We start from the raw sequence: 20,077 nt of genomic DNA, 5'->3' as shown, positions 1-20,077 counted from the left end.
ACTCCTTCCCATGCTGTGCAGTGCTCCTCCCCATGCTGTGTAGTGCTGTGCTGCTGAAAGCTCGGAGAAATAAGGCAAGTGACTATGTATGGAAACCTCCAGACTGAGAGTTAAAATATATTTCTTGGCCAGGCGGGCCCAATGGCACATGCTTTTAGTCCCCACACTTGGGGCAGATACAGGCAGATCTCTGTGAGTACGAGGTCAGCATGCTCTATACAGTGAGCTCTGGGGCAGCCAGGGCTGCATAGTGAGACTGTCTTGAAATAAAACAAAATAATACACCCCCCAAACAATCTAATCAAATAATCAACCAACAGGATAAACAGCTCTCCAGGCCCCTCAAAACAAAATGAGACAAAACAAGAACCACCACCAGAAACCCCATATCTTTCTTTGAGTTGGTGACCATAGGGATTTTGTCACAGTGATGGAATCAGTACACTTCTCCTCTGTCTGGGTTAAGCCAAGGCTGATGTAAATCTCTGCAACCTTTCTGAACAATTCCACTCATGTTCCTTCCCCGAGTTGTCTTCTTCCTTTTGGATGCATCATCCCACCTGCTGTTTCTGCAGCAGATCCTTGTATCTGGTGCTCAGCCCCTGCATTTTGTGTAAGTTTGAGATTCCAAGGGGTGTCCTTAGTACTGCGCCTGCTGGGAGAGGGGCTCGAAGCCTAGAGAGTGCCTAACTGGTTATGTCTGGAATGTTCCATCCAGCAGACTTCTACTATGAACATCTGGTAGGACCTGCATCCTGCCCTGATTTTGTGTCCTTTTTCAGACTTTTGAATAGCTACAGTTTTGTAGTTTAAATGCGTATAAATGGGCTAATTAGCCCACTTGCCTACTAGTTCTCTGTTTGTGTGGCACCACCTGGCCCGGAGTGTGTCACCCCTTCAGAGTTCCAGACAATGAGACAGGGCAAATGATTACATACCAAGACTTCCAATTAGAAATTTCAAAATGTTGCCCCGGAGCTGGCAAGTAACCCTCTGCTTGACAGGAAAGGTGAAGGCCCCAGGAATTTCCTAAGTAAAATATTTTTTTAAGGCAACTCCAAAAGAACAACTTCCAGAACCCAGCATGTATTTTTATGGTCAATGATTCTCACACTTCCTACCTGGTGACCCCATTACTCAGTGGTCTATCAGCTGCTTGCCTTTACCCCAAAAGCAGTTCAGTCTTTGCCAGAGCCCCTCTTGCGTTGTTCCAATTTGTTTCTCATGGTTGAACTTGTCTCGCTAATGTCATAAACTCTGAGGACAGGAAGCTGGCCTATCTTTGTATTTCTTTGCCAGGCATGTGGTAGACGTTGTTAAGTCTTTCTTTGCTGAGGTGTTGAATGTGTGTGTATGAGTGAGTGAGTGTGTGTGTGTGTGTGTGTGTGTGTGTTAAGGCGAGTATGGGATGGCAAGAACACATGAGGCCTATGAGGACTTTGTGACTCTGCTGGGAACACCTTTAACAGCATGTACAAAAGTTTTAATTCTTGAAGTTGCTGCTTTTTTTACGGTTCCAATTTCTGACTAACACTTTCCTTTGATTGCTGGGTCAATGCATGCTCTCAGCTGTATGTTGGAGATGCCACCATTTTCTGTTAGAATTACACATTTACACGGGACAGACCTGAAGGCCACAAACTTCCAGTACTTATTCAAAACCCCAGAAGGTCCCAGGAACCTCCTGAGGTAAGGGATACCTAGCCTGTTTTGGCTTTTCTGGAGACACACTGGTTACTTTTCTGTTCATTTGGCATTCATCTGCCTATGGCTGTGACAGGGAGTATGTGTGGGGAGGAGTAGGGGTAGAGTCGGGGAAGGAGAAAGAAGAGAAGAAGAGGGATCTTCCCCTGACAGTGCTCTGGTCAGCTTTCATCTGATGAGTTTGAATGGGTTTCTGGGATCTGATGTGGCTACATGGATAATACGTCTTCAGAGGAAAACACCATCAGTGTTTTGAGGCTCTTCCGTTGAGGAGGGTGGGAAAGCCGTGGCCACTGGCTGTTCTTAGCTCAGGCAGGGGGAAAGGGAAGTACATGTGAGTCTCTGATAATTCTATCTTTCTTCCCTTCACTTCTGCTCTTCAATAAATCACTCAGGACACCCTGCTTCTCTTTAGTGGTGTGTTTTTCTAGGGTTCAGCCTTTGTTTGAAATTCTAGAATGAGAATATTCCAGTAAATATGGTCAACCTATGTGTAATTATACTGGTATGTCAACTTTGCCCCTCAGAACTGGGTTTGCTCTGGTTAACCAGAGCTCTTCCACTCCCCACTCAGAAATAAGACCTCCTGTAGAACCTTGTGGAGGGCCCACCAGCCAAAGCCCTGCATCTGAAAGGAGTAAGCAAGCCCATAATTACTTCTTGTTTAGGTCGGAGCTCAGGAGGGTTTACATTCAAGACCTCAACTGGCTCACACAGCACATCAGTCTATGGAAAAATGAGCCTGCTCCTGGGTCCCAATGTTGCTTGTCCAAGGGCTTTTGGTTTTACAGGCGTCTTCTGGGACTCAACTTTGTGACTACTGATTAGAGTGTGGGGTTCCTCAGTAGTGAGAGGTATCTCAGTCTTGAGGGTTGGAAGTTGTACCTTTTGAGAATCACAGAATGTAGGTCTCAGGCAGGATCTAGGGATGATGGGCAGAGAGTGTTCTGTGAATCACGACATTCCCAGAAACCATCTGGGGATTTTGTTCTGATGCAGAACTGAGTGCAACAACTGTCATGGGTCCAAAGCACATTTCTAGAACACTCTCAGGGGATGTTCTGCCATGGTCACTGGGCCACACCCCAGGCAGCAAGATTCTACACCAAACTTTTCATTTTGTGAAGAGTGAAAGGAGACCTGACATTCTTAGAGTTTGCTGGGTAGAGAGAGCCTTCTCCTTGGCTGTGCCAGTGTTGCTAACAAGAATGTTGTGAGTCTCTTTGGAGGCAGTCTTCCTGTGAACACATCTACAATCCTGGGGCAGGTGGCTCTTTCCCTGACATTCATAGGTGGACTTGGAACCTCAGAGACCTCAGGAGAAACCCATCGTTCCATAGATGGGAGTCTGGATGAGAAGAATTGCTTTCTTGCCATCACTAAAGGGTGGAGGGGAGAAAGGAAGGAAGGATATATTGAGCCACTGACTGTCTATTGAGAGATGTAGGTAGTCCCTAACCCCCAGCCCACTATGTGACAGGCCTGTGGGAATGTTCAGGAAGACAAGTAGAATTTGGGGGTCAGTATATGGTGCACCACGTGTGTTCTTAGCAGGAAACACAGGTTCATGGGTTCTTTCCTTGGCCTGTCCTCATCTCCACAAACCTTTTGACAAACTTTCTAGATCCTGCATGTAACAAGTGCAGAATATTATCTACCTGAACACAGGAATTAAGCCATATGGCACTTTCAAGTTTGTTTTTACGCTGTTAGAAGTTTGTCTTTTTCTCTTTACTGGAGCCAGAGTCACAGAGCAGGCAAACAATATGACTTATGACAGGCGCTTTGGAATACACATCCGTTATAACATTTGGAGGAACTGGGGACCAAGAGTATTGACCTGAATCACTGTGATTTGGAGACAAAAAGGTAACCATTTGGGTACTCCCAGGTTTAGCCCCAGTAAAATCTCTGGCCACTGAAGACTCGCATGAGCTTCCATGATTTGTAGTCGTACACTGTGGCCAGGAGGAGGTGTCACATGATGCCATGGGCAGAATGAAACCAGAAACCTGGCAACTAGTCTTCCCAACCCTTCCTGTCTCTTGCCTTGGATGATTTAAATTTACATTCTTTTGCTACAATAAAACTTACCCTAAATATAGTGCTTTCTTGAGTTCTGTGTGCATCTAGTGAATTACTAAAGTATTTGCAGGGAGCCCATACATTTGTAGCCACTTGTGATATATGCTGTTAGTGTGTGAAGTCAGGGTGATCTTGTGGGGACTCTTCCCACAGACTTTGAAGTTAGCTGAACTCATAACAGCAGTAACATGCTGATTTAGCAAATATTCTTAGGTAAACAGGAAAAACAGCTCCTTTGATCTAAGCCTTCTGGGTGGTAGAGTAGATTAAAGTCCAGGGCAGGACTTAAGAGAGTGCATTTTGGAGAAAGACCTGTCTCATGATGGAGTCAGGCGCCACTACTTTCTGATTGGTTTGCTCATGCTACTTACTACTTTCTCAAAGCCTAAGACATTTGTGTGATGTACTAGCCTTGGATGTAAGCTGAGAAAATAGCATGGTGCCAGCAAAACACAGGGCATAGAGCACACACTCCGTACACTGCTGCCATCGCTGCTGCTGTCCTCGTTACCTGAGGCTTTGTGGTTAGTGTTCTTTCTCTATTTACTTACTCACATATATTTTTATTAACACATTGTCTTCTTCAAATAGGCCTTTTAGTGGTCCAGACTGATGTAAATATAATAGTCTACTAAAATAATTTTCCAGGAGCAGGGACATTAAAACTGGGCGTTAGGCAGTGCTAGAAGAGGAAAAACTGGGGTGTCCTGTCTCCAGAGTCTCTGGTGGGGCTGCTGTGGCAGAGAAAGGTAGAAAGAGTAGGCTTGGTTATCTACAGTTAAGAGAAATGTTACTGCCATATGATACCTTTATACTGAGATAAGCAATAGTCTAGGGAGAGGGTGAAGAGATAAAAAGAACAGTGACCTGCCATCCAGAGCAGTGGAGAGGCAGGCCCTGGCCTCGTTTGCTCATCATTACACCTTCAATGGTCCCACTTGGTCAGCAAGATGTTCACTCGTGGAATGTGTCCCACACTGGAAAGCGCTGGGGCAGGAGTGCAGGTAGAGCCTGTTTCTGTTCTTCCATCCACACACGCTCTCCCTCTTGGTGCCGCTAAGGTTTTCCGAGGTGCTCCTGAGCCAGCTCTCCTCTGTCTCCTCTCTTCTGCTAACACTTTATTAATAAGGGTTGTAGATGTTGCCTGCAAAGAAGACTATCTTTTCATGGTGGAGTTCCTGAGCTCCAAGAATGAAGCTGTATTGATGAGCTACAGTGCTAGACAACCTATTAAACAGCGAGACTAAAACTATCACACAAAACAACCAACTTCTTGTCTTCCAGCCTCCAGTGAGATCCTTAAATTCTTGTCACTTACCTTTGAGCACTCCAGAGTCCACAGCTCAAAGCAGGAAACCAAATTGTAACTTCAAGTCCAAATCACGGTTTTGACTCTGACCTCAGTGTCTTCAAGTCCCCAGGCTTCAACGTTGTTGTCTATCAGGAGGGGGTACCAATGGTACTTACCTCATGGGGGATCTAGCAAAGAGTGAATTCTTTCCAAATATGAAAAGTCATGAGATTGTGAAGACCAGTGATATTTTAATCAAAGCAGGACAAATAGGCTCCATGTTAGGGCATCCAGGCTCCTGATCCCATAATGCTTGGGTTGCACAAGCTGACCACTGGCATCTTGGGATTCCTCAGAGTTTAAACTAGTGGTCTGAGAATCAGGCAGAACAGATAAAAGCTTGGAAAACAATCCTTTTTCATGATTCACCAAATCTGATTTATGGTTGGAATGTGCACGGCACAGATCCTGTTTGGTTAAATAATGGAAACCAACATTCTCTTGCACTTGGCTATAATGTCTTTTGAAGCATGGGGGATGAATACTCCCTAATTTGATGGTCTGGGTCTAGATTTTTCCCAGTCTTCTCTTTGAACCAGATCTTCAATGACTGAATCTTGAACCAAAACACATTTGAAAGAACGTAGTGGAGAAAGCTGGGATCAACCAAGTTATGGGACTTTAGATTCATCATAGCTATGGTGAACCTCGGTTTCTTCATTTTTGTTTGTTCTCAAGACAGAGTTTTTCTGTGTAGCCCTGGCTGCCCTGAAATTCACCATGTAGACTACACTGGCCTGAACTCACAGAGATCCACCTGCCTCTGTCTTCTGAGTGCTGGGACTAAAGGCGTGCATCACCACTGTCTGGTTGCGAAATGAACATGCATAAATCTTCATAGTGCTTCCACATGAGCTCAGTGCTATGATGCATTTGAAATGCTTTGGAAATGCATGGACTCAGACCATTGTCTCTAGAAGATGTGGATAGGTTCAACACCTTGCTTGAGGTGAATTAAAGGAAGCATGTGAGCGCCTTAGGGCTACTCGTGAACTAACTTATCAAGCACCTCTACCCTCACAGGTCCAATTGTCTGCAGACATGTGTCTTTAGTGTGTGGGTTTTTGATTTCTCTGCTTGGTCGAACTCTAACGCTCTGGACTGTAGGCTGGCTTTGGTAAGGTTCCACGTTCAATAAATAATGGGTTGGTTTTGTGATTCATGTCATGAACATCTCATGTATTTGAGAAATGGGTATTCTAAAATTTATCTGGAAGGAAAATTTGAAAATCAAGGCAAGTAAAGACTTGAGAGAAAGCAGGAGCAGGGAACAAACCCCACTGGCTCCTGGGCTGACAGCTACACCAGCCAATGCCTCCATCACCACTGCCCTCAGTGACACCAGCACCAGTCAACATCTCCTTCAGGTGAGATCACCTTAGGGAAGCTGATTGCTCGGCTCCATTTCCCTCATCTGTGAGTGGAGGGACAATAAGGAGTTAAGATTCCTGTAAGGTTTAGATGAGTTCGAATACAGAGAGCTTCAAAAGGTTCCTGGCCCTTTTGCTTGGCAGGTGCTTTGGCAGGTGTTATCCTGGACGTGTCCTCTGTGTGCAAAGCTCTAATAGGGAAAAGTAGCTTAGCTGTTTGGGATTCTGTACCCCATCTCTTCTGTACATTTCCTGTAAGTCACCAGCTAAGAGACAACTGTCCAAACACCACCAAACTTTGTTTTTTAACAAACTGGCGGTAGATAATAGATGTTGGGGAGGATGTGGGGTTAGAGCAAAGCCTTAGTCATTGCTGGTAGTAGTACAGATGAACACAGGCACTCCAGAAGTCAGTTTGGAGGTTTCTTACAAAAGAAAATAGAATGACCATATGACCCACAGCTGGACATATTCCCAGAGAACTCCATGAGTGGATCTAACATAGACGTCCATCAACACCGGGTACATATAAAACAAAATATTATTTGGCTCTAAAGAAAAGTAGACACGAAATTTGGAGGAAGGTAATATACTTAAAATAAATAATATTAAATAACGGTATCCAGTCTCTCTTTCTTCTTCATATGTGACCTCAGTGTATACATGTATATGTAAACAGACATATAGTATAAAATTTAGGAAGGGTAATCGTGGGTGACAAGGACTGCGGAGTAAGGACAGGCGACCCAACAGTCACGGTTTTCTAGCCTCAATTCAATCATAGATTTCTTTTTTTTTTTACAGTAGGTTAGTGTATACAAATACAGTGGTTAAGGAGAGTATAAAATCCTGAGTGAAGATCACAATGCAGTGACTTCTAATTTTAAGAAAAGCAGTGATGAAGGTGTTTAAGAATAATTTCTGAAGCAACGGCTTTCTTCCAGCTGCCTCTTCCTAAGGTCAAGTTTGCAGGTCTCTGAGCCTGTTAGGTATGAGGGAACACGTGATTCATTCTTGTACCGTCAGCATCCGGGTCTCCACTGTGTTCTAGGATGCAAGGACACACTGTGCTGCCAGGTGCGGCAAGTGACTCGGCCTCCGTCTCTACCTTCTCAGTGCCTCGGGGAACTTGCCTCACTTCTGTCCTGCTCTTCAGAGCTCACTAAAGGTGGGCAGTTTCTTTGGGTTTCTCTTAGACTGCCGCCACCCCCCCCCAGGGCCCTGTGGCTTGTTTATTGATCATTATCATCACAAATACCAATAACAGTTACACTAGGTTGAGATCAAGAGGAGCAGTCTTGCAGTCTCTTTGCTTTGGCGATCCCACTTGGAAAGACTTTGGAGGATTTCCCAGGAAAGCAGGTTGGTCTGATTTGCAAAGTTCAGTTATTGCTTATTGCGATTCATTTGTCAGACAATTCAACTAGCGTGACACTTCAGACACAGAATTCCACCTCCCCACCAGTACTGGTGTTAGATTCCAAGGCATTGGATTTCAATTGCTCAGTGTAGATGCCCCAAGGCCCAGCCCGTGCTGGAGCTGAGCATCCTGGCTGACCCACAGGGCAGTGCCTCAGCTCTGGGCCTGGTGGCTGCTGGCAGTGCCCGAAGGTGTAGACCTAACAGCAGTGAGGTTTCCAAGAACGCCTTGCGCTGTACTCCTCCCCACCCATCTCAGAGCTGTTTTTATAGTACTTCACAAAGAAAATAAAGTTTGTTTTGTTTTTCCCTCTCTCCAAACACCCAGCTGAGGTTTGTCCAGTGGAGTTCCACCCTCTGTGCCAGAGAGAAGGGAAACGCCATCCTAGTGATTTCTTATTGGCAACTGCAGTGGGGTTGGATGAGGTTGCCCAGGTATAGCACAGCACATTCTTAGAAGCTGGGAACATTCAGTCTGAGTCTATTTCAGACCCGGAAGCTGTGTCAACAGTGAGGTAGGTTTTGACAATTCCTCTCTCCCTTCTCTCTTTGCTTCTCAAGCTTTCTAGAAAAATTGTATTTTCTGAGACAATGTTTCCAAATGTCTGAGGACCCTGTAGTACAAGTAGTGCTCAGCACTCCCACTTCAAGATTCAGATGCTCAAACCTAGCCAGCAGTGCTGGCTGCCAGCCACTCCAGCTGTGCTTTCTCCACAACCAGCGCTGGCAGAGGGAAGTGGCCTTACCCAATCTCTCTCCCTCTGCCAGAGGGCAGGATAGGTACAATTAGTAGTAGATCTGAATACAGGGAAGCAGGCTCCATGCCTTCATGTGGGGCGGTTTAGGAGGACGGCTCCCTTGTAATCCCTTTGTTACAAACTTACCATACAGTTCGCCTTCCCTGACCTGCCCTTCCTGCAAGCCCATCTTCTCACCCCGCTTTTCCCTAAGCGTACTGCTTCCTCAGTCCTGTGGGACACTCAAGTGGCAGCCCCAAACAGAGGCTAGAGGGACAAGGTAGACATTTGACTAGTGAGACCAAAGGTAAATTCTTTTGTCCTGCCCCTATTTACTGCTCTTTGGAGCTCCACTGAGAGGTGAATGGATGTGGCTGTGTAGAATAGAATGCATGTTAGTTTAAAATAACTAGAAATGAAAAACTATCGTTTACTTGCTTTAAATAAACAACTTCCTGGAGGTCAGATGCTATAGTGTAGCAGTCTCATGACAGGCAGATGAGTACAGAAGAAGTTATGGTTCTCTGGGACACTGTTTCTAGAATGTTCTGGAAAGTGCTACGTGTAAAATATGGTGCTTTAAAAATAAAGCTCTAAGCATGTGTGCATGTTCACGTGTGTGCTTATGTGTGTGTGTGTCTATGTGTGTGTGCACCTGTGCGTGTTTGTATGTGTGTGTTTATATGATGCAGTAGTTTGGGAAGAAAGTCATGCTCATTTGTGCAAGGAAGGCTGTGAAAGAGAATTTCTAAGAAGGAAAATTACGTAATTTTTCTTGTCTTGTTACAATGTGTCTGGCAGAAGCAACTCAAAGAAGGGTTTGTTTTGCTGTGTGCTTTCCGAAGTTCTGTCCATCAGTGTGATGAAGACATGTTCAGTGGCTTCATCCATAGTGCGGTGAACGAAGCAGAGGCTTGTCATATGGCAGCATGCAGGAAACAGACACCACAGGACACAACAGGCATGTAACACAAAACACATGCAAACACACGTACACACACAAGCATACACACAATACACACACTCATGTGCATTCCCGTTGTGTTTTCTAGAAACAAGGATACTTTCTTATATAAACACGACATGCTTAATATCAAGCCTCAAGAAATTAACGTATACATTATATCTGAAATTCATTACCCACTGTATTTACAATTCTTCCAAAATTTATTTGTATTCTTTCTCCCCTCCACTTTCTTTTCTTTCCATGAAATGTCACCTCCCATCACCCTCTCATTTTGGCATGTCCCTGTTAATTTGATTCTTGCCTTAACTCTAGCTCACTCTGTTCCATGATTAGATTGTTAGTTCTGGGTCTCAGATCTAGAGCTACCGACATCTTCTCAGGAATCCCCCTGTTGCCGTGTCACACTTCAGGCGTACACTCTCCTGTTAGGTCTGGGTTCTCGTCCTCTCTGCTTTAGTGAGTCGAGTCCTTGTGCCTGGGCTTCAAACAAAGTCTTGGAAACACCCAGGGACTTTCTGCCAGATATTTAGAGGTGCAGTTTGCTCCATGGAAAAGATCTCTGTCAGTACAACCCCTGGCCATGCCTGGGGGCACTTGATGAGGAGCAAGTAGCCCAGAGCAACAGGCTATAGAAAGTTTCTGGAAATTTTTGTACCTAAACACTTTCCCCTCTACACACAGACAAACTGTTTTTTGACCTACTACTGGTGTCATTTCTTAGTAGTATTTGTTTGGATGGCAGTGTCTCCTGCTTACAGTGAGTCCCATAAAGAACATGTTGAAACTTTACCAGGCTATCAGCCATGAGTTTAGATGTCGTTCAGAAGGAAGAGTAAGTTTTCCCTTTAGAATCCCCGAGAAGGCCAACAGCCTCAGAGACCCAAGAACACATACCAAGTGAAGGAGACTCAGCAACTAACTCTGAGAACCCTGGTGCCTTATGCAGCTGTTTCCTTGAAGTCACTGAAGTGTTCCTCAGTGATGAGTTTCTTTTGAGAACTGTCCTTTGAAAGAACACCTGGCTGGAGCAGAGTTTGTAAATGCAGTACTATCTAGAAGCCAGAGGGTTAAGCAAGCTGGCAGAGCAGGCTGGGGACCCTAGGTGGTCAGTCCAGCTGTCACTAGGAATGCTCCAGGAGAGGGCTTTCACAGCCACTGATAGGGTAGACCTGGAAGTGGCACTTCTGAAGTTTTCTCAGTGTTTCAGGACAGGAGAAGATTCTGTCACAGGGAGAGACTCTTCCAACCCCAAACAGCCTAAAGGAGCCCTCGGATCAGGAGCAGGTGCTCTTTTGTCTTCCTGGGCAAGAGGCTGAGCCAGGACAAGGAAAACCAGGTTCTCCTTACCTGTAAGTCAGGAAACCAGAAGGCTCATTTTCAAGCCCTATATTTCCATTTTGAAAGCAGCAAAAGAAAGCCTACTGTGGTGTTCTGACAGCGCCAGCGCTGCCTGTGGTACCGAGCTCGGGCGTAGGCCTGGGGGATTAAAGAAATACTCAGACTCTGGTCATTCGTTGTGGGAGAATGCCAATGCCTTTACTGAGCAGGTTCAATATATATACAGCAAGCCAGGGAAGGAAAAATACAAACTCAGGAAAAAACAGGAACTCAACTGGGGGGCAATAGGATGTCAAGAGTAAATTCCCTTCCTGGGGCACCATGCCTTAGTCAGGATGTTTTGATCCTAGAGGAACTGCAGAATGTTACTTAGTAGACAGCAGCATACGAAAAGGTTCAGCCAGGGCATAGCAGCCCTTTGGGGTCCTACAGTGTTCTAGTCAGACAGAAGGGCGACTGCTTCTCTTGAAGGAGTTGGGGTCCCTCAACCTTCTTAGAAGCCCCACTCCCACCTTTCTCTACCCCTCAAATGGCCCCCGAAGGGAGTCTGGTTTTCTACAAATTCCATCTGGAAAAAAAAAACCAAAGGAGTGAAAAACTAAACACTCAGATTCAGGCAGAAAATTGATGATTTGAGATCCAGTCTAGAAGGTGTTTTGTGAACGCTGGTCACCAGTCACAGGAAGTGATGTCAGTATCCTGTGTTTGGATAGCTGGGAGCAGAGCCACAGAAAGACCCTGAAATTGTGAGATCTTTTGGCTCTGACCAGGGCTAAGGGGCCTAGAGAAACCTGTGCTCCCTGGTTGTCAGGCTTGGCTATGGGAAGACAACGGAGCCCGTGACACCAAGTTGAACCTGTCCCCTGTGCCTTCTAAAAGGCGTGTTTCTGTTCTGTTTCTATAGGTTGTGTCAGCCCTCTGTGTGCTTCCTAGAAATATGTGATTCTGGTTGTTTTGAGAAGTTCTGTGTCCAGTTCTCATATAAGAGGATCTGCTTGTGATGTTTCTGTGTACAATCTATAGGGAATGACGAATATTTGATAGGGTCCAAGACTTCTGTAGAATTTCATTTGAACTAAAACCAGAAGATAGGCAGGGTAGGCATTAAGAAGTCTGAGAGATGGCAAGGTTGGAATGTGGGGGAAGGACTGGATTTTGCTTTTTTTTTTTTTTTTATCCAGCTGACATTTTTGTCTGCATAGTGGGCCAGATACAGATGTTTCAAGGAATTTTGCTGTTGTGCCTTCTGTGGGCAAAGCTATAGGTATGGCTGTGCAGAATTAGGTTTCTTCTCTGACTTCACCAATGCCTGTTGTATGTTCCAAATTACTCTACATAGCTTGGGGATCCCATCCCATCCAGGCTAACTGGCTTTCTTACAGTTTCACGGGGCAGCAGGATGTAGCAAAAGTCTACAGACACGAACACAGATCATCTCTATTGTCAATGAGTTACGTGCTTTGGGCAACTTTATGGAGCCTCTGTGGCAATTAGATTGTATCAGTGCCTTCTCAAAGTGCTCTGATAGGACCACTTGTGACCTGGTAGCATGTGTGTGTGTGTGTGTGTGTGCGTGCCTGTCTGTCTGTCTGTCTGTCTGTGTTCTCCATTTATAATCTAAAAACATACTCAAGGTTGGCAACCACTAGATTAGGGACTTCAGTGTATAAACAACTCCATTCCAACTTTCAACATCCTTGACCTGAGTAAGCTTAACTTTCCATAGAGACAGTTAGCTCTTGACTGGGCAATTTAAAAAAAAAATTGTTTCGGGACATGAAAGGTCCATTGTACTCATGAATTAACAGCGGCTGTGGTTGCCTGCACAAGACCTGTGCAAGGTGAAGCCAATCAGCATTCCCGCGTGGATGAGGGAGGGACACATGAGCTTCCACTCCTGGGAGAGGAGCTGTTGACAGATGAATGCATGGCCCCATACCTACGTTCATATGGGGAGTACTAGATAGACTCAGTAAGTTATTTAAAAAAATGACAGGAAGTTGGGTGGAGTTGGAGTGGGAGAGCAGGTAGACAGCATGATTAAAATGTATTATATACATATGTGAAATAAAAATATTATTTAGAATATGATTGTTTAGACGGAGCCTTGCTAAGCCATGAAAGTCCAAGAGAGTGATTTCAGTGTAGGTGGTGCAGGCTCACATAAAAGTGACGTGGTGGTACACGCCTTTAATCCCAGCACTTGGGAAGAAGAGACAGGTGGATCTCTGTGAGTTCGAGGCCAGCATGGCTATATAGCAAGTTCCAGGACAACAAGAGCTACATAGAGAGAACTTGTAAGCCATCCTGCACCCCTGTTCCTCAGCATGTCATCTCTTGATTTCGTGTGGCACTGGAGATCCATTCCAGGGTCTGGACTGTGCTAGGCAAATGTTCAACCACTGAGCAGAGCCCCCAGCTGCTGAATGTCAGCTCTTGTCAAACAAAACTATGTCATGACTGGCGACCATATGAGAATGATTTTTACCTTTGTTAATGACAAAACATGTCACTGTTCTAGGGAGACAACTCCTTCCGTTTGTTTTCCTCTGTCTAGCTCTCTGTGATGCAAGCAAGTATTGTCTAGATCTTTCACTCAGGGAAAATTCTCTCTTCCTTTAACCTGAGAAGAATATGGCTGAGTTTACACTGCCTACCAAAGGACCGAGAGAGAAAGCCCTGAGGTTGGAGAGAGGCCAGAAAAAGTCTTGTTTTTTTTCTTTTTCTTTCTTTCTTTTTTTTTTTTCAAGACAGAGTTTCTTTGTGTATCTCTGGCTGTCCTGGAACTCACTCTGTAGACCAGGCCGGCCTAGAACTCAGAAATCCACCTGCCTTTGCCTCCCAAGTGCTGGGATTGAAGGTGTGCGCCACCACTGCCCGGCCAGACTCGTGTGAAAACCTGTGCTGTGCTTCAAATAACTGTGGTGTGCTGAGGGATTTCATACTGTGTAAAGTTTACCTTCCAAACTGAATATGATAGTGTCTTGTACTCAGGATGCTTATCAAAATAGCTTAGAGTATTGTTGTTAGGAGAAGCCATGTGAGCCAATTGCTGGATGACGTATACCTATGAGCTGGAATGTGGATATTTTAATATGTCAGGGTTGATGAGGTCACTAAATGTTCCATGGTAAGGAACCAGTTCCTAAGAGGAAGTTACTGTATTTAAAGTTATTAGCATTTATAAGAAGCTAGGACTACAATTTCTGGTCATCCAGAATCACAGGGAGGGGGGGTTTGTGATACAGAAAGTTGTGACCTGAAACTTTTCCTATGAAGCTCTGAAAGTGCTGCCAAGTGAGTGGGACCCCAGTGGGAGCAACTGCTGGTGGTCCCAAGTCTTCCTTGTTTGACTGTGGTATTTACCTGTGAGTGAGCCTCTCCTAGTATCACTATAAAAGCCAGTTTTAGGTAAATCTTCTTATGCAGGATCCAAAGACAATGGCTTAGAGTTAGGTTCTGGTCAAGAAATGAAAAGGTTCTGCCTAGACAATGGGAGACACTTTGGAATGAGGAAACAAAATTGTCTCTCAGCAATGTCTACGTTTTTATTGACATCTGTGAATTGTACACATTTGATGATGTTCAGTGAGCCATTACCACACATGTACACAGAGTACACTGATCAAATCTAAATTATTTTTTTTACCTTCCTTCCCCTTTCCAACCTCTAGAAATTACGATTTTATTTTCACATCTACTTTTGTGAATGTCTACTTGCCTTTCAGTGTCTAGTTTATTTAACTCAGTGTGATATCCTTTAGTTCCATCCATTTTGCTGCAAATGACGGGATCTTATTCTTTATGGCTGGATAATTGCCCTTATAGATACAGCACATTTTCCTTCTCCATTTACGGTTGATGGACATCTAGGACAAGTATGCAGCTTAGCTATTGTGTAACCCCCAATGTTCTGATTCTTTCCTTCTCAACCTAGTTTCACATTCATTGACTTACATATTGATTTGGATATTTATTTATTTATTTATTTATTTATTTATTATGTGTATGAGTGTGCACATAACATGGTATGCATGTGGAGGGCAGAGGGCAATATACAGAAGTCAGTTCTTTCCCTCAGTGTGGGTTTCAGGATAAAACTCAGGCAGTCTTGATAGCAAGTGCCTTTACCCTCTGTGTCATTACACCAGCCCCCATACCCCATTTTTTAATTCCTCAAAGATCACACATGCAAGGTTTCAAGACAAAACTTCAGATTGTTTCAGTGTTCTGGAATCTCCAGCAATAGACCCAAGGAGATTCAAGCTTTTGTTATACTGTAGACTGGATCTTCCAGCTCTTTCTCTCTCACATGTGGCTGCGCCTGTGTCTGTCCACTGCAGCTGTCAACAGCTAGCTTATTATCAACTGCCCCTGTGAGTCAGAGGATGTCTGACCTTCAGGCCTCACCTTAACGCCATTCCTACCCCCTCTCCCATACAGTGGCACTGAAATAAACTATTTAGGCAAAATGGAACAGTCTGGAAAGAGGCCTGAAGCCTCAATTTAATGCAAATCTTCAGAAGAGGAGACTTGTACCCGTTTGTGCCATGAGCTGATGTGGTATGGGAGGTGCTTGTCCTTCGAACTAACTCTGGTTGGAGCATCTTCATCTGGGTTTACTATAGTTAGGATATTTTCATATTGCTTTTCCTTCGTAATTACAGCTATTTTAACCAGAGATAGTTGTTTTAAAAGTTGGTGGGTTTTCCATTTGTTTTAAATCTAGAAGACACACATACACATACACATAACAATATTGATGTTGTGAGACAGGAATATCATTCATTATCTCTCACACTTGCTTGTTTATTCCCTTACAGTCCTTTCTAGCTGAGGGCACAGTGCCTCACAATTTCTATTTCTTTTCCCACTTAGATTCTGCCCATTTCTCTGAGTCCCCACCTGAGCTTTGTCCTCAGAATACAGCGTGGAGGCTCTTGCCATGTGTCACAGTTTACTTAGCTGCTTACCTGCTATCCCCGTTTCAGCTGCTTCCAGTTTCATATCATAATAAATTATATTTTTGGAGTGTCTTTGTGAAAATTATTTGTCATATTTTTTTAAAACATCATTTGGAAACTAAGGTATTTCCTCCACAGTGTGTGCTACATTTGAAGATAATTAGAAAATGGGGCTTTTAAGAAATAGTTTGCCCTAAATGATTATTTTTAATGGAAGACCTTCATTATTCCATGGATTGAGAAAAACATAGAACATTAAAGTGTCAGCACACTCATAGGTGTTCAGACATCCTACAACTCCCTCCGACCTGCTCCTAGCTCTTCAAGTCTTATCTGGACCCTTCTTCTTAGCATCATGAACAGGCTCTGGGGCTTCATTGTTTATTGCAATTTTAGTTCTGTGTAGAGATGTGTAAAAGGCTGTGTGCCAGGGTGTGGTCAGAGTGCAGCACGTGTGGTCTTTGGTCAGCACCTCTAGCAAGGACATTGGTGGAACCTACTCACATGAGGTGTGACTTTTGTAGCTGTAATAGCAGTAGCACACTTGACTTCTTCCATGTTAGTAGCATGGTACACTGTGGGGTCTCAAAGAGAAGGCTGCGATCCTGTGTAATATTCAGGAGGCATTAATGTTTTAGTCATTCATATGCCAAGCACAGGCTTGCTGTTATGAAATAGTCTGTCTGTCTCAGGTTATAAGGGCTCATTCGAGACATCTTTAAGATTAAGAAGAACAGAAGCTTCTCTTTCTATCATTTTTTTTCAGTTGTACCCCACTCTGTGAATTTGAAAGAATGAGTCTATGGAGGTCGGGAACTGGGGTGCCCAGTAGTGGGTCTCTGTAGATGAATATCAGGGAAGGAAAATAAGCATTGCATTTTTTTAAATGGGGGAAAAATCAATAAAAAGGCATGGATAAAGGATTTATTCTTTCCATGAAAACATTGATTAATGAAATCTAGTATGAACGGGTGTCATGGCCTTTAGATATTAGATTTCATTGCTTGGTGGATGACTGGCTTCTGAAAGGGGATTTTTAGTGTTTTCAGTCTCCTAATAGTTACAACTGTGCCCTGTCCTTCCAGTGATCAAAGATGCAAATGCCTCTGGTCACTGACTCACTGGACGATATAAAACACTGTTGGACAAACGTGCTGTCAGGAAAGGGCTTCTGCTGATAAAAGGGACAGCTGCCCTCAGGTTGGGGGCTGAGGGGAGCCCAGCAAGGGGGAAGGAAGTATGCACGGGAAGGTGACCAAACCACACAAAGTGAACCTCTTGGGCCCCCAGCTGGGAAACTCCACCAGCTTGCTAGCTCTTCCGGTTCTAGCAAGCTGGCCAGACATCTGGCCTCTGTTCTAATTAAAGTGGGCAACCAATTTGGTGACTACAGTGGAGAAAATGGCAGTGAAGTCCTGATGGCTGCAGGGTGACACTGAGGTCCTACATAACTCCCAGACAGAGGCTTTGGCAAGGGATTTCCATCTTGAAAGGGCCATTCAGTCTCACTTAGACTTAGTGAGTTCCAACTGTATCCAAGAGCTGGATCATGGCTCCCAGGATTCTCCTGTCTATGGGAAACAGACAAGAGGTAGCTGACTGCAGCACAAGAAGGAATGGGTTAAGTGTATGGTCCAGGCACCAAAAGTTCTAGAGGATAGTAAGAAGAAGCAAATCACTCTCAAAAAGGAAGATTGGAGCAGCTTCCTGGTGCTGTTGGCATTTGCTCCGAACCTTGAATTTTGAAGTCATGTTCACAGCTGACATTCTGAGGACTCTCCATCAGTTTTAGGCAGAATTTTCTACCTGGAATTCCTGGAGACAAGAGGCTTATTTTATGGCAGTGCCAGGACAGTCATCAGGGGTCCCTAAGACAAGCAAGTCAGTAACATGGCATCTGACTCCATATGAATTGTTGGAGAGGGATCTGTTTGGTCCCTCAGTAGCTGGCTTTTGCTGATGGTTCAAACTGTGTACATGGTATCTTGTTCCTATGAGGGACAGTTCCATCCCAGTACATCCCATTATGCCTTGCTAAGTGGTTAGCCTGTGCTTGGCCTTGGCAGCGGCTACTGGCAGAGTGAGAGGCCTGGATCCACATAAATGAACAGTTCATAGAGCTTGTTAACGGGTACCATAGTCCTCCTCCATGTGCCTCAATTGCCAAATGATTGGTTGGCAAGACTGCGCCAGGGATTGAGAAAAATCCCGGTTTACATCTCTGTTACTGAAGGCAAAAATGATCTGCTATGTATATTTTATAAGAAAATGTGTTTTGTTTATAGCTGTACAGTCAGCCTTCCTCTTCCACTCCCTAATAAGCTCATGTCAGAACTCTGAATCGAGTTTGCTGTAATGGTAGCCTAAAGGACATACTCCGTAAAAATGAAAAATGAACATATTATTCATATATCAATAGTATAAAAAGCACTGATCAATGCAAGTTGCCTGATGCTTTGTCTATTTCCTTTCCAAGCCTGTTTACCCTTGTTCTGAGTCCCCCTCCCTTCTTGCCCCAGGTGTCCTGACACCCCGCCATTTAGAAAGCTGGTTCTTGTGTGTCCTGGTCAGTTTGTGCTGGGATTCAGTCTTTAATATGGAGTCTTCAACGGCTGAGCCTCCAAAATGACTCTCTGACAGCCAGCCATTAATTACCATCAGCTACGTCTAATTCATTCATCCCTCTCCCGTTCATGGAGAGGGACAGCTCGGGCTGAGGGCACTCAGGGAAATGTAGGCACGATTCCATGTTCTTTATGCAGAGAGGGCTGCCGGAGACTTTGTTGGATGCAGGGGCTTTAATTGAATTGGCTTGCCAATAAAGCTGTTGTCATTCAGTAAGTGAATTTGTTGTACTACTCGAAGCACAGCTGCGTAGACAGCCTGGAATTTCCTGAAGGCAAGCCAGGCCCTGGGCTTGCCTGGGTTCAGCCCTTACAATTGATCCTGAAGGCCATGTTGAGAGGCTACCTCTTTGGGTGCCAGTGTGTTGCAGCAGGGGCTGGGACTTAGTAGGAGCCTGGCAAGCTAGCAGGGTAAGATCTCAGGACATGTTATGGGGAAAACAGAGCCCATGAGAATGGTAGTGATGGTAGGCAGAGGACAGGCCAGCCTCATCTAACACAATTGAGGGTTTTCAGTATCTAGACTACCCTTGGCTGCATGGAGCTAGTCATAAGAGAATATCATCCCCCATAATAAAAAAAAAAGAAATTGAGAATATGGCAGTTAATATATTTGAAGAATCTTGTTTAAGGTGTCAAGCAGTACTGAAGTGCAGTGCCTTTAGAACTGGCATTTGTTACTGGGAGATCACTGGGCCAGAAACTCTCAACTTCTCCTGGCAGTTTATAAAACACAGCAAGATGGCAGGTGGTGTGGTTTATGATGGCTTTAAAGTAACCTCAAGATTAAGGACACTTTTTTTAAGGGGTTGCTAGGCCATTTTGATTTTCTGCCCCAAGCCCAGTGCAGTGGACTTGGGTGAGTGACAGGAAGGTGGGGGGCAGAGTTCCAGATTTGGGGTGTTTGTACATGTCCCATAGATGTGCATCTCTCACTGAACTCTAGGCTCCAAGTAACTTTCGCTTCTTTTGGAGGTTTGAAAGTATCCAAGCAGTGCCCAAGCCTCTTCAGAGAGCTCCTCTCTGCTTGTACGGAGGGTTCATGAAACAGAAGAATGTCTCCGCTGCTTTAATTATTCAGGGGTGGAAGGGTTTCCAGTTCTTGACACCTGTTCTCCATGGTCTGCTGACCTCGTGTTGTTCCCTCCACCAGGAAGCTGGGGGGGGGTTGTAATGGGGGGGTGAGGAGAAGACTCCCTGAGTCAAATGTAGTTTTTGTTCGACTTCTGAAATGCTGACAACCTGAAAACTTTTAAGATTAAGCCTATGTGTTGGCTCTGCTTCTGGTTTTGCAAGTGCGTCTTGAATTGATCTACCATACATGAGCTCTGAGCTTATAAAGGAAATAGGTAATAGAGAGAATGGGGAGCGAGACTGTGGGGCTTGGCATTCCTGAATATCCCAGTAGAATTAGAAAGGGTGATGTGGTGTGTGTGTGTGACTGTGTGTGTGTGTGTGTGTGTGACTGTGTGTGAGTGTGTGTATGTATGTGAGTGTGTGTGAGTGTGCATGTGTGTG

The sequence above is a fragment of the Grammomys surdaster genome, unplaced genomic scaffold, assembly GCF_004785775.1.
Source record: "Grammomys surdaster isolate TR1022 unplaced genomic scaffold, NIH_TR_1.0 67, whole genome shotgun sequence".
Lineage (NCBI taxonomy): Eukaryota > Metazoa > Chordata > Mammalia > Rodentia > Muridae > Grammomys > Grammomys surdaster.
The sequence above is the reverse complement of the archived record's forward strand: the minus strand, read 5'-3'. Positions refer to the sequence as shown.